The sequence below is a fragment of the Canis lupus genome, chromosome 21 (genome assembly GCF_048164855.1).
Source record: "Canis lupus baileyi chromosome 21, mCanLup2.hap1, whole genome shotgun sequence".
Classification (NCBI taxonomy): domain Eukaryota; kingdom Metazoa; phylum Chordata; class Mammalia; order Carnivora; family Canidae; genus Canis; species Canis lupus.
The window spans coordinates 52,890,160-52,906,221 of NC_132858.1; the positions used below are offsets into that span (position 1 = coordinate 52,890,160).

General features: G+C 36.5%; 1 pseudogene; it reads right to left on the reverse strand.

The window, feature by feature from the left end:
- Positions 1 to 6,397: 6,397 nt before the first annotated feature.
- The window catches only part of LOC140613255 (mesoderm-specific transcript homolog protein-like), a 34,465-nt pseudogene continuing 24,800 nt past the window's right edge, over positions 6,398 to 16,062 (reverse strand).

Here is a 16,062-nt window from a genome sequence, read left to right on the forward strand (position 1 = left end):
ATGTTCTTGTTTTAAGCTCATGCACAATTAATTTTCAGAATCCCTGAGCTAATGATGGTGGTGGTGAGTGTTTGTGTGTGCATTTGAGTGTACTAAGTGAAAGAATGGTGAGGAAACCAATGATCAATTGGCTGTATAAAAGTGATCAAGATAAATCAAATTAAGAATATTCAATGTAAAAAGCATAATGGAAATCATGACTGTCAGTGTGTTCCTATAAATTACGTTGAGGACAGAAGCAAAAGAATGGAGAGCTTCAGAGTTCAGATGAAATTGGCTGGTCAAAAGTTAGATTTTCTTTAAAGACTCATTTTTGCCTTAAAAAAAACAAAAAAAAAAACCCAAATTTACATTCTCTCTCATAACTATTTATCACTAAAGTATTTTAATGACTTTACATTAATGGATGTTCCAGGAACTGTACCACATTAATCATATGGCTGTGGATACCTCCAGGAGATAGAGATAAGCCCATCCATCCTTGGAGATAAGCATTGCTGTAGGTCTGAGAGTTTGGGTGGAATTTAGATATATAAGCTATGCCATCCATAAACCGAGCAATCTCCCTTCCATTTAAGGTCCCAATCACTAAGAAATGGCAAAGTACTTAAACTTTCCGTGACTCTTATTATCACATTCCGTGTTACTAATAAATTGCTTCTATAACATTATAGTGTATTGATGTACTCCTGAAGTGTGTGGCTGCTCGAGAATCAAAAATTCTAAATGATAATTGGTCTAACACAACGCATTTAATGTGAATTTTTATAAAGCCGCATATTTACATCTATTATCAATCCATCATTGTATAAAATACTATGTAGAAGTGGAATTCACGTAGATTAATTGAATTTTTATGATCTCTGATATTGAGATATGAAATACCTCTAACCCACAGTAAAATATTAAAAAAAGTAAATCAGAGGATGAGAAAGCTCACTTGGGATTTGAATGACCCTCCTATATTGGCTGAGGGTATTTTCTCAATCACAGGAACAGCATCTCTAAAGCAAAACTCTTATAAGAAAAAAAATGTGGGCCGGACTGGGGGGAGGAACATACAGAAGTCATTTCTGACCCCCTCCCCCACCGCCGAGGGCCAAAATGAGTGAACTCGTCCATTGAAAACTTTGCAACTTGCTCAGAAAACTTTGAACACCTACACCTTGCTGAGCTCTGAGGCCGTTCCACACCCCACGGCTGCTCTGGATCTTCCTCAGAAGGTTCATTGAGCCTTCATTGAGGAGACTCTTGTAGACTTGAAGGACCAACCACTTGGGAAACCAATGTGCTGTGTGACATCCTTCCCTTCTTCCACGGTATGTAATTCTTAGTGCCAAGTGCCCGTTTTCCTCTGCTACGCCCAACCACCCCAGCTCATGTTCCACTGCTTTTTGTTCTTTTCTCTTAATTCACATGCTTCATCAACAAGCACTACTGGTTTTTACCCCACATTGTCTGCCACTATTGCCAGATAGTCCCTGAAGTCCTGACTCCAGCTCTGAGTTTCCTCATTTTAATAAACGTTCTTCTTGATTACCAGCAGAACAAAACCTAAGTGTCCCAGGCATCCTCCTCAAGTTGGTAGTCTTTAAACATTTGTTCAACATACCCAGAAGAGCAAGACATCCCCCCAACTCTGGTGTTACCATTCCAGCTCTGGCCTCAAATTTGCACACACTTAGAAGACAAAGCTCTGGCTGTGCGACTCAATGTATTTTCTTGTACTGTTGGAATAGAGTTGGAGTACATGTTCTTATCCACCCTGCTTATGGAAATTCATCCAATTTTCTTCAAAATCTCTTTGCTGAGAGCCATTAAAATTTTAACATTAAATACAAAATATCTAAGATTTTGTTCAACCACTGATCTCAAGTTTAGGGAAATAGTGTGTCTTTTTACAAAACATTTCCCATTCCGTTGAGTCATTCTGGAGAAACATTGTACTGATCCTTCCTCCATTCTTTCCTTCCTTCCTTCCTTCCTTCCTTCCTTCCTTCCTTCCTTCCTTCCTTCCTTCTTTTTTCCTCCTTCCCTCCACCTTTTTCTTTTCTTTCTTTCTTTCTTCTTTCTTTCTTTCTTTCTTTCTTTCTTTCTTTCTTTCTTTCTTTCTTTCTTTCTTTTCTTTCTTTCTTTCCTTTCTTTTCTTTCTTTCTTTCTTTCTTTCTTTCTTTCATTTCTTCTTTCTTTCTTTCTTTCTTTCTTTCTTTCTTTCTTTCTTTCTTTCTTCCTTTCTTTCTTCTTTCTTTCTCTTTCTTTCTTTCTTTCTTTCTTTCTTTCTTTCTTTCTTTCTTTCTTTCTTTTTCTTTCTTTTCTTCTTTCTTTCTTTCTTTCTCTCCTTTCTTCCTTTATTTCTTCTTTTCCTTAAACCCCAGTGCTGTGAAGCAGCTCTAGTATGATGGTAGGAAAGTGAAAGCAAGGAGGTCTTTAGTTTGGTGGTAATAAGGGGATCAGTACTTGTGTACTTACAAGGGGCTCACACTCTGAGCAACCTTTCCAATATAATTTGCTTAATGCTTCTAATAATGCCATGTCTTTTACTTTTCCCATTTTATAGAGAAGGAAAAATTAGGTGTAAAATGCTAAATGAAACCTGTCTAGAATCACAAAGATAGTAAAACGAGGACCAGATTCAAATCCTCACTGTGGCTTGGGGGTGCATAGTTAAAACCAGTTACCATGATTTAATTCTTAGAAAAAAAAATCTTTATTTTACACTCTATAGTTGGATGCTCTTCCCCAAAGTAATACAATATCCCATGCTTATCGCTGAAACATCATTCTTTGATTCTTTTATATCCCTCTATAGTCCTTGAGTCTTGGTTCAGCAATTGTTTTTAGCAGTAAGTCATAGAATTCAGGTTTTGTGCTACCTGCCACTTTATCTCCTTCTTTCAAACATAGCTGTTGTTTACCTTAGTGATTTATCAAAATTTCTCATCAATTCATTTTTTAAAGCTATCAACCTCATTCAAAGCCACTCTCTTTAAAACTGGGGGAGATCCACTTTGTCAAAATAGTTACAGAAGCTAAAGGCAGAAAGGGCTGCTACATCTTTCTTTATGTTCTAGGGTCCTTTTCAAAGTGCCAATTTCATTTGTACCTATAAACTTTAAAAGATACTTAGTTCACCCAAACTTTCTGGCTGACACAAAATGGAATTCTCAGTACCTGAATTGCAATCATGGAAGATAAGAGGCTCACACTGTGTGCCTTGTACCGTGATTGATTTTCAGATGCTCTTCAGCAAAGCACTTGCAGCTTAATTGAAAAAAAAAAAATCATTCCTCTAGGCTGTGTAAGGTGCAAACTTTGAGCAAAGTAGATTTTTTCTTGATTAGAAAGAATCCAAATGCATTAGAGAATAGATATGAACAGAGACAATGACTACACAGCAACTGCCTAGCCCCACTTGTGTTGCTGGGATCCTATTTTTCTATAGCACAATGGTTTCCAGAGTTAGGGATTTACAAACACTAAAATGTCAATAAAATATTTGAGGACTGTATGAAGTTGCTAATATTTCCTAGAGGAACACTTAAATACATACACACGTGCATTCTCACACAGTCCACCGATCATCATACCACACACCCACAGATATTACCACTTATAATCTAATCATAGAAATTTCACTAAAATGTTCCAAGTTTTCTAACTTTCCCATGAATACAAGACAATGTATCTATAGAACAGAAATGGCCAAAGGAATAATTAATTACTTTATAGGCCATAAAGATTCAGTTGGGATTCTTAAATCTGCTAAGAAAAGCAATTCAATCCCTGGATATTATATTTTGAACATATCAGACCTCCAGCTACTTGGGTATCTATTCACTCAACAAATATTTGTTAAATTTCTTTTTTTTAAGATATTATTTATTTATTCATGAGAGACACAGAGGGAGAGAGAGAGAGGCAGAGGGAGAAGCAGGCTCCATGCAGGGAGCCCGATGCGGAATTCGATCCCAGGACTCCAGGATCACGCCCTGAGCTGAAGGCAGGTGCTAAACCCCTGAACCACCTAGGCTGTCCCATTTGTTAAATTTCTATTATGTGTCAATTTTCTATATTTAAGCCATGAAATGACAGCTTTATAAATGAGCAAGAAGCAAGGGATTATAGATTTATGTGTACATGAGGATGATGACATATATTCAATGTGTGCATAGTGTATCATGAAACAAAATAAATAATCCAATACAGTATCTGCCTCTTTATCTTGGGGGATATGTTCTAAAGCCTCAATGGATGCCCAAACCACTGATAGTAACAAACCCTTTATATATACTGTTTTCTCCCTCTATAGGTACATGCCTATAATCAAGTTCAATTTAAATCAGGCATGATAAGAGATTAGCAATGGTGACTTATAATAGGGTAGTTATAACAAAACACTATAATAAAAGTTATGCAAATGCGATCTCTCTCTCTTTCTCAAAATATTTTATTGCCTGTACTCACCCTCCTTCTTCCTGTGATGATGTAAGATGATGACATGCCTGAGTGATAAGACACAGTGAGGTGGATGGTATAGACATTATGATGTGGTGTTAGGCTGCTATTGACCTTCCAACAGGGCATCAGGAGGACCATGTATTTCTAGACCTACAGTGAAGGGGAGTCTACTGTGTAAAAGAAAAACACAGCAATTAACTGAATTTGATAGAGCTCACATTTTTTTCTTTTTTTTTTTGTCTAAATTCATTTCTATTAATAGAAAATAAACACGTATTCCTTGTTTCAGCTGTTTTACTTGAAATTACTAATAAAAAAAGAATTTAAAATGATCACTTAATCATCCTGTTTTGACTAAGACAATGAAACTGGTTTAAAAGAAAGAAAAGAAAAGTATTCAGCACCACTTGCTCATTGGCTTTTCAGAATTTGTTCCTAAAGTTTCTGGAGATTTCTTGTCTGTAAAGTATAGGAGTCACAGAGTTACATGAGGAAGCCTTTCTGGGACAACCAAGGAGGAGTTAAATAATCATCATAAAAAGAATCCCTGTACATTCAGCTCAGTAACCTGGACTCGACGATGACCCTCTCCCCTGTAACTCAGGAGGGACATGCTTCCATGCACTGAGGTATGAAGAATCAGACTGTTATTTGCTGTTAGAATTAGCCAATAGCAGTGGCTCTCTGGCATAGATGCTACTGGTCCTTAATATCCAGTGGCTTTAGGAAAGTCTGCAAATAGTTTTGATCTAATTCAATTTATTCAGAAATTAAACACATGTAATATGGTTCACTACTCTACCAGAGTATCTGCTGGTTTTGTGTCCTTATATATATATGTGTGTGTTATAAGGACACACACATATGTGTGTGTGTGTGTGTGTGTGTGTGTGTGTGTCGGTAAATCATAGTCTTAAAACATACTTAGAATGCTGCATTATGCAGACCAAAACCCATTTTAACAAAATGTCTATAATTAAAAGCAGCTGATGAAACAAAACCCAAAATATGACAAGAGAGACTCATCTCACTTGAAAATGTGTTGCTTAGAGATTAAAAAAAAATGTGCCCTTAAAGCCATCCAAGGACAAGGAAGGAGACACTCTCTCCTCATTCTTTGCCATAGGATTCCAATCAAGGATGGGCCAGAAATTTGCATTTCTAAATATTTCAGAAAAGTCCATAGAAGCGTTAAAAAGACATTTAATAATGTTTCTCTTTATCTGTGAGTAGTAGTGCTCATAAGAATTTCCAAATAATGCAAAGACTCATTCACTCAGATGTGAAAAGAATAGGAGGTGGACTGTTGGTCATCCTTTTTTTTTTTCTTACTCTTTTTTAAATTAAAAAAAAATTTATTTATTTTAAAGATATATTTATATATATATAAATTAATTATATATTAAAATTATAGTTAATTTAACATCTCAGCCTGCTTAAATATATATATATATATATATATACATAATTGCATTTTGATTTACCAACATCTAGTATAACAACCAGTGCTCATCCTATCAAGTACCCCCCTCAGTTCCCCTCACCCTGTTACCCCATCCCTCTGCCCACCTCCCCTTCCACTAAGTCATTCTTAGCCATAGCTGCTTCTATTTTGTTTAAATACTTGTTTATTTATTTATTCATGAGAGACACACAGAGAGAGGCAGAGACACAGGCAGAGGAGAAGCAGGCTCCATGTAGGGAGCTGGATGTGGGACTTAATCCCAAGATCAAGACCTAAGCCAAAGACAGACGCTCAAGGTGCTCCTTTAGCCATAGCTTCTATGGGCTTTTTCTATATGCTGATCACCAGTGTGACTCAGGTGGGCTTTTGTGAGAGAAGGATGTTTGATGACTAGAACCAGACATTTCTTCCTAGTGGAATACACAACAGATAAGGGAGTAGGGGAGGTAATTTAGGGGACCTTCTCTTTCCACCTCAGAAGTAGTTGGTGAAGCCCATATACACATTTAAGGTGTCCATGGGGTCCTCTAGCTGTGAATAGTGGCTTCTATGGACATCCAGAATCTACACTGTTGACTGTGTGGTAGCATTTTCCTATACAGCTCCAAAAACTCTGGGTAGGGATTTGTAGGATCCAGTGGCACATAGACAAAATAAATTAATATAGTCACAGAAGCAAAAGCTACCACCAGAGTCTTCTGAACTTCCTTTGGTTGATGTTCCATAAGAGATGGTCGATAACTAAGTTCCCTCCTTGTTGGGTATCCCTTCCCACATGTTCCACAGCTCACTCTCAGAGGGTCAGGTATGCAGCCCAAAGGCTGGGGTGAGACCTCAGGAGAATACAAAGAAGTTCATCAATCATGTGAGGATGGGTGACTGCTTGCTTTCATCTTTGAGAATCTTTTGGAGAAGAAGACAGTGAGTCTCAGGAAATATACCTCCATCTGACAGACAGAGACTCTTTATAGTAAACAGACCCGATAGATGCTGCTTGAACCTATAGAGCAGCTCCTGAGCAATGATATCTCCATAATCATGAGACAAAAAAAATTGATTCTGTGATTCTGGAGCCCCAGATGCCACAGACATGCACCCACACTGCCAGCCTGCTTAACTATGGAATAGTCATATGGTCTCGGTTTGTCACTGAAGCCAAAGCTCAAGAAAGGAAGAGCAATCACTTGATAAAACCTCAAGGTCAGACTTTCCCAAATCGTGTGCCAATCATAGCTGGATGTTGGAAAGCCATGTGAAAGTACAACTATCTCAGGACTTCCAAACACACCCACAGAGTCTTGGTAGAGGATGTGCAGTCCCTTACAGATGAGAAATTTGCCTAACAACTTCAACGAGTGATGAGTGAAGAGCAAGAGGAAGCAGAGAAAGGAGGCAGGGGGAAGATATGAAAGTAGGCCACAAGCAAGGGCGCAACCACTTGCCCCACTTGAACTCACTACCTCCTTACCCTGATTCAGTTAACACCTGGGCTACAAGACTCCATGTTTGGAGGACACTCATATTTCATATTTAACTAGAACTCATGGCTAGTAGGAGACCTGGGAGAAAATAGCAAGACAGAGAAGTGAGGAGATAGGATATTATATAGCTTAGCAATGTATAGCTTAGGCAGGAAATGCAGGGTCCTGGAATTAGGGAATCCTAGTAACAAAGAACCCACTAGTGTTTATTAGGAATCAAGGAGCAACAACATCTCAGATAAGTCATCCAGATCACAGGAAGGTACACGGAGTACTGTTCTAAAGCAATGCACCAGAATATTAGATGATTTAAGCAAAATAGTGTGATGCCAAGCTTGAGGGAGGGAGACATTTGCCTTTAGTATACATGCATATGTCTTGTGCAAACAGCACTGGATTGGGTAACACCAGATATGAATTCTGGTCCCAAATGTCTTGTGTGTAAATCAACCCACCTCAATTTCCCTCTCTGTAAAAGGTAACTTTTATCTACTTCTCAGGGACAACATATTAATAAAATGTCCAATAAAAAAGAATGGGAAAATACACACATGGATATCAATTTGTATTGTGCTCAGAGTAGTGTGGCAAATAAATTTCAAAGTGTGTGAATACCAATATTATGAACGGGGGTTGTTCTGGGAGCAACGTATCGTGACAGGGATCCAGGAGCTAAACAACTATCATATGGTTTGAAATCTATCCCCTGCATTATAGAAACAATATATAATTCTGGAACTGACCAGCAGAGGTCAATGGTACCATTTTCATATGCAAGTGCCATACACAGTTCTTTCCAAAGACTTCCTATATGTTCTACATTTTCATTGGTTGACATAGCTGTAGTCTCTGGGTGCCTCTGTTTCTTTTAATGATGTGATGAAACCTGATTATCTACTATTCAGACTTATTTTTCACAGTTTCCTTTGAACTCATCTACTTGAGATCTAACAAAGGGAAAACTAGCATTGTTGCTAGGGGCAACATAAGAAATGAATTCTATCCTGTGTGAAACAGGCTCTTCCCTTGGAAAGTCTGTCAATAATGATTTCCTGCACAGACATCTCCAACAGGTAGATAGTAACCCATCAATAGCTTCATCGCCCTGTGTTCTCAACCCCAGAGTGTCTTCTTCTGTGCAACTTCAATCCACAAAATAGGTAATGATTGGCAAGAATTCCCCATATCTCTGCTGTCCCAACCCCTTGTTGATAATTAGGTAATAAGTAGCAAACTTAGTTTGCATCAGGCATCTGTCAAGCACTTTACAAACATTAACTCACTCAATCCACATGAGAGTGGCATGAAATAGGGATGATTATTATGTCCGAATTATAGAAGACAAAAGAAACAATGAGAGCATGTAATTTGCCTGAATTTGTACAAGTAGAGCTGGGATCTAAACCCAGATATTCTATACGTAATGGGTTCAACCACTCTGCTAGGCTGATGCCCAATACTTGAGGTGACGATTTGTGTAGAATGAGTAATAAATTCACACAATTATATTTTAAAGTCCTTTACAAAATTCTCTGATAACTTGTTTTTATTGTAAATTTTTGCTTAAACTCTTTGGTTTAATCTTATTCTTTTTGATACGACCACATGATGTCAAATTTGGTTGGGACTGAGTTTACTGCACAAGGTCAAAGGAAGAGCATGGGGCCTCATACCTTACCTGGACACAATGCACTGTGATTTGTAGGGCAGCTTTTTGATTACTAAATTACACACCCTAGTGCTATATCTCTAAATTGGTGAAGGCCATTATAGTGTCTTTTTGTGGCCAGAAACAAATGTTAGAGGAGTTGCCCTGGTGTTCCAGCTTGGAGGAAACCTGCACCCACAGTCTTTTAATTGCAATTGAGTTGATGTGCAATGATGCTGCTGAAGGCCAACATGTGTGTCTTTCCTAAGATTTCCCACCGCCATGTCCTTCGGCTTCCCTGAGACTGGGGCTCATCTGCTGATATTAGATGTACCAAGTAAGCTTGCCATTTGTTTACTTCAAGCCAACTGTGATCAAAAGCTCCTAACATAAGCTAAAAAGATAGCTTAGTGGAATCAACATCTGGTAGATAATACTTAAATTCCCTGCAATCCTGCTTTTACATCCTAGTAGGGTAAAATCAATCTTCCTTTTACTGGGAAAAATGCAATAAACTATAACTTTCTCAGTGTGAGTTTGTTGGTTTTAAACTTTTAAAACTAAATCATATTTGTTTTACACAGTGACAACTGACAACTTTTGAAGTGATTTGTGACTTCTTCGGACAAACTGGGTATATAATGAAAATCTGTCAATACCTCTTTATGACTACTGGATCAAACACAAGTTTCAGGTTGAGAAACAGTATCTTAATGAAGTCTTAAAGTATGTTTATTTTTATTATGAAATGATGAAAATATCACAACAGAAAACTCAAAAGTAAAGCAGGATTTATTCCCTTAGATGATTATAGAAAGGTGGGTTTTAAATTTGAAAATGACAATAATAAAAAAATAATTAAATAAAATTATATTTTACTTATATTTATCTGTAATTAAGTGACTTTGAAGGATTTGTTATTTTCAACTGTGTGGACCTTTCCCATTCTGAAATGAATTTTGACAAATAAAAGTTATTGCCACAGTGAGTCACTATTTCTGATGAAATTATTTTAATTCCAGTGTCTTGGAAAATATTTTAGACTACTGATTTGAAAACTATCATATGAGTTCATTATATTGCTATTGATATAACTTTATCCAAACTGGATAAAGATGTGAATAAGCAGAAAAATAGTATATTAGAAAGAAAATACAGCCTTAATTAAGTGTATTATTTTAATTTTCTATAAAAGTAATCTTATATATAATTATATATAATATACATATATATTATGGAGTACATAATATGGATTTCAAATTCCAAAGACCAGACCAAATCAAACATCTGTAAGATGTAAGTATTGAGATTGATATAACATAACAAGTAATTGGTAGATAAAATTATTTGAATCAAACTTTATTCTTATTTTGTAAACTTTAAGTTATAAAATAATTTTAGCTGAACTCAGACACCAATCTGGTATAATTATTTTTCTTAGAGAGTTTCTTAGAGAATTCATGAGACTCTCTAAGAAGTCCTATTAGAAAGGAAAGAGAAAAAATAGTTCTTTATTTTCTCACAGATCTTCTTTTAGACTCTACATTGAAAGTCACTTACCTGTATACTTACCATGTACAAAACAACTTGTTAGGAAAATGTACAGGATGCTCAAACCAAATGAACACATAATTTTAGAAAATGTTTTGTGCATTTAATCATCCTTCTTGGAGAAATAAGACCTCAGTGCAGCTTCTGAATGGTAACTAACTGATTAACCCAAGTACTTCTCTATGAAAATTCCAACAGTATTCAGTACTTTGGGATTTTTTATCCCAAACAAATGGATACTTTGGGAATAATTGGGCCTATGCAATGCATGGAACTATATACACTTTACGTAAGTGTATTAAACACAAACACAGCAGAAACTTATCATGGGGCACAACCACGAATTACAACATCATGTAGTATATATTTGAATCCTGTAATTAACTTCTAATACAGCCACATGTTGGCGAAACATGACCCTATGCCAAAAACAACCAACAACAGAATCAACAAAAAGACACTGTTTTTTCACTTTTATCTTTGGTCAAGTGTATTGTCCAAAACCTACTTCCCATACTTCAATGGAAAGGCTATGGTTCTTCTCATAAGACCCTTACTACTAAATGGAAATTTCTTCTCATTTGGATCACAATTGCTTGCTCCATGTTGGATTCAAGAGAATCCTTTTCAACCGTATTTCTGTCTGAGTCTTTATTTTTAACTGAAAAGTACTCTCTCCTTACTGCTCAGAAACAGCATCACCAGGTATTTCAAATTCCATGAAATACCTGATCTGAGATCTCTATCTTTTCCCAATTGTAGAACAGGACGCAAAATACGTATAAAGATGTTGAATCCCATGATACTTCTTGGATAAATCAAATATACCTGCTCCCCCCCTTCCACAGCTGACCCTGATGAGAAAGATAAGGTGTGATCTGGTTGCCCAAGTAATGCCCTGTTGCTCACAACACGGCCTTTGTTGATTTATCTGTTTGTTGTAACCCTCTTCTCTCTGTGCTTTGTGTGTCCCACCTGAAACAAAACAATTGGTTGAAGTCTATGATTTTGTCTTCAGGAGAGTGGAAAGCCTCTACCTTCTAACACTTCCCCAAAACTTCCACTTGGCAGCACAGGTATTGTAGCAGTTCCTCTCTGTCTAACTCAAAAAGGATGAAGACAAACTTGTAATCCGCAGAGCTGCCTCTAAAGGAAGTGAACAGGTATGGGAAACACATCTGCCCCAACACACTCCATCCATTACCAGAGTAAAAATCAAAGAAATATAAGGTTGGCAGTTACAGCGGCTTGAGAGGTCACAACTAGCAAATGAAATCAGATGGGAAGGAGGATTCATATAATTCTGCTGAAAAGGAAAAGAATGTGGTGAGGTTTAGAATCAGACAGTCAAGGCCAGCAAAAATGTGGGTGGGATGGTGGCATGTTTGGGAATTAATTTAACGACAGTAATGGACCTTTTATTGTTTTCTACTTCAGAACGATATAGTAATATATAAAATCTTTAATTACTCAAGACATTCTAAATCATTCTGGTTACTTCCTTGTTGGGTGTAGCAGGAAAGGGGCCTCACCGGGAGCTCTAAAGGAAAGATGACACATGTCTCTAGCTGTGCCAAATACTGATGACCTTTCATTGAGCTCTTATTACCTGCTATGCACCACATCATGTGATTATTTTTTATCTACTTTGATGTCATCTGCCTGACAATCTGTGGAGTGGTTCTAGACTCCATTTTACAGATGACAAATTAGAGGCTGAAAAGACAGATAACTTTTCTCTGCTAGCAAAGAGTAAAGTCAGATTAAAGATTCCATGACTCTTTAATGAAATCTAACTTAATGATTGATCTGAAATTTCATTTCTGGAGAGTCCTTTCATTACATGAGATATTGCAAGAGTCACAGAGAGAATTAACTTCAAATAATAATAACGATGGATGTAAATTCATTTATTCATGATATTTTATGCTGGATGCTGCTGCTGCAGTGAACAAGAGACAAGGCCCCTGACCTTAAGGAATAAACATAGAGTGAGTAACTAAGGAGAAACAGAAAAAATAAGCATATTTACATGATATGTCAGATAAATAGATGAGAGTAGGAAATTTATTGAGAATGCCTTTTTATAAAAGGGTTGATTAGGGATAGTCTCCTTGATAAGGACACAACTGTGATGAAGCAGGAAAGAATCATTTTTTTGTTTGTTTGTTTTGTTTTGTTTATTTTTATTATTATTTTTTAGGAAAGAACCATTTGGATATTGCTATAGAAAGACTTCCAGGAAGAGAAAATAGCAAATTTCAATGGCTTTGTGAAAGCAAAATGTACTTGGGAAACAGTACTGAAGTTCGTGTAGTGGAAGCAGAATGGAACTGGAACAGATTTGCACAGTGGACCCTTGAGCAATCTAGGGGTTAAGGGCCTGACCCTCTTCATGGTCAAAAATCTCCATATGACTTATGAGCCTTCCAATTTAAATACTAAGAGCCTCTATTGTTGACCAGAACCTTTACTGATAACACAAATAGTTGATTAACACACGTTTTATATATAATGTGTATTATATAATGTATACTTACAATGAAATAAGCCAGAGCAAAGAAAATGTAATTAAGAAAATCAGAAGGAAGAGAACCTATGTTTATAGTTCTTCACTATATTTATTGACAAAAATCGTAAATTAAGGGGCCCACATAGTTCAAACCCATGTTGTATGAGCATCAACCATAGAAATTAGAAATAAATGCAACCACCAGGCTTAATAGAACATGAAGGGTCATCTGAAGGTTTAGAGCAGAAGAATATCATTGTTTCTGCAGCAGAGAAGTTTTTTAAGGGGCCAGGTGTTAGTCGGTTTTGACTGCTTGAACAAAACACTGTATACCATATGACTTAAATACTGAAAATTTATTTCTCGCGGTTCTGAAGCCTAGGAAGTTGAGATCAGATATCAGCATGGTCACGTTCTGGTGAAAGTGCTCTTCCTAGTTTGCAGACAGACTTGCACCTGCTGTGTCCCCACATGGCAGAGGAAACAAGCGTGGGCACCTCCTCTTCCTAAAAGAACACTAATCTCATCACTACCTCCTGAAGGCCGCACCTCACAATACCATCAAACTGAAAATTAAAGCCTCCACATATGAGTTGGGAGGGGGGGCTCAAGCATTTAGTCCATTGCACAGGGAAATCAAAAAGGAGGTGTTACAATCTGCACTACAGTCGAGGTAACAGATGCTGTGTGTTGTCAAATGCTTACTATGCTTACTCTACATCTGTTATGATCATATAATTTGTATCCTTTATTTTGTTAATGTGTTGCATCAGGTTTATTCCTTTGTGTTGAACCATCCTTGCATCTAAGAGATAAATTCCACTTGACCATAGAGTAAGATTCTTTTAATATATTGTTGAATTTACTTTGCTAGTAGTCTCTGGAGAATTTTGCATCTATATTCACCAGAAAACTGAACTAGACTGTGATTTTCTTTTCCTATAGTGTCCTTACTTTACTTTTTTATCAGGTAACTTGGCCTCATAAAATGAGTTGAACATGTTGCTTCTTCCTTAATTTTCAGAAAGACTTTGAGAGATTTGTGTTCATTTTTCTCTTTTTTTTTTTTGAGATTTTATTTTTATTTGAGATTTTATTTTTCTTTATTCATGAGAGACACAGAGAGAGACAGAGACACAGGCAGAGGGAGAAGCAGGGAACATGACGTGGGACTCGATCCTAGGACCCCGGAATCTCCCCCTCAGCCAAAGGCAGATGCTCAATTGCTGAGCCACCCAGGTGCCCCAGTAAGTAAAATCTTTAAAAAAAAAATAAAGAAAAGGGGTCTGTCTTTCAAGAATAAATAAATAAAATCTTATTTATTTGAGAGAGAGAGAGAGAGCAAGAGAGAGAGAGTGGACAAGCAAGGGAAGAGGGGCAAGGGGAGAGAGAGGAGCAGGGGCTCGATCCCAGGACCCTGCGATCAGGACCTGAGCTGAAGGCAGATGCTTAACTGACTGAGCCACCCAGGCGCCCCTATTTTTTCTTTAAGTTATTGCCAGATTTCACCATAGAAGTTATTAGGTCCTGGGCTTTTCTTTGTTGGGAAGGTTTCATAGCTGATTTGATCTCCTTAGTCATCATTCATCTATTCAGATCAAAATAGAACAAAAATAGATTTTTGTTTCATAATTTAGCCATGGTAGGTTGTATGTTCTAGCAATTTACCCTTTTCTTCTAGGTTATCCAACCTGTTGGTGTATCACCGTTCATAGTCATCTCTTATTCCTTCATGTATCTGTGGTATCAATTGTAATGTCTCTTCTTTCATTTATGATTTATTTGATTCTTCTCATTTTTTTTCTTGGCCAATTTTGTTTATCTTTGTAAAAACCAACTCAGTTTCATTGATATTTTCTACTGTTTTCTTATTTTCTATTTTACTTCTTTCTACTCTGATCTTTATCATTTCTTTTCTTCTGCTAACTTTGGATTTAGTTTATTCCTCTTTTTCTAATTCACTTAGATAAAAATGTTAGATTGTTTATTTCAGATCTTTCTTTTTTTAAATGTAGCTATTTATTAGCCCTAAACTTTCCTCTTAACTCTACTTTTGCTGCATCCTATAAGATTTGGAATGTTGCGTTTCCACATTTGTTTGTCTCAAGATAAGTTGTTTAATATATTTTTTGATCCATTTGTTGTTCGGGAGTGTGTTGTTTAATTTCCACATATCTGTGAATTGTCCTCCTGTTATCGATTTCTTTTTTTTCATATCTTTATAGTCATAAAAGAAATTTGATATAATTTCAATTTTCTTGCCTTTTTAATACTTGTGTTGTTTCCTAAAATATGATTTATTTAGGACAATATGATGTGTGCTTGAGAAGAATACATATTTTGCTGCTGTTGCGTGTTCTATTAGAAAGCAAAGCCTGTTAGGACCATTTGGTCTATGGTGTTGTGCAAATCTGCTTTTTTCTTATTGATTTTCTGCCCAGATGATTTATCCGATGTTTATAGTGGAGTCACCTACTAAAGTTTCTTACTATTATTGCCTTGCTGTTCATTTTTCCTTTCAGTTCTGTTAGTATTTGCTTTATATATTTAGCTGTTCTCATGTTGGATGCATAAGCATGTGTAATTATTACATCTTCCTAATTGACTGTTTTATCATTATATAAACTTTCCTTGTCCCTCCGGACTACTTTTAACTTAAAGTTTATTTCCTTTCTGTAAATGCAGCTTCTCTTGGTTATCATTTGCTTGGAATACATTTTCTACCCTTTCATTTTGAGAGTATATGTGTCCTTAAAGCTCTTTCCTCTTCCTTTTCTTCTTCTTCCTCTCCCTCCTCTTCTGTCTTCCTCCTTCTGTTCATCATTTAATCCATTTAGCCACCCTATGTCTGTTGACTGGAGAATTTAATTCATTTACATTCAAAGTAATTCTTTTTAGGTCAGAACTTACTACTGAAACATTTTTAATTGTTTTTGACTGTTTCATA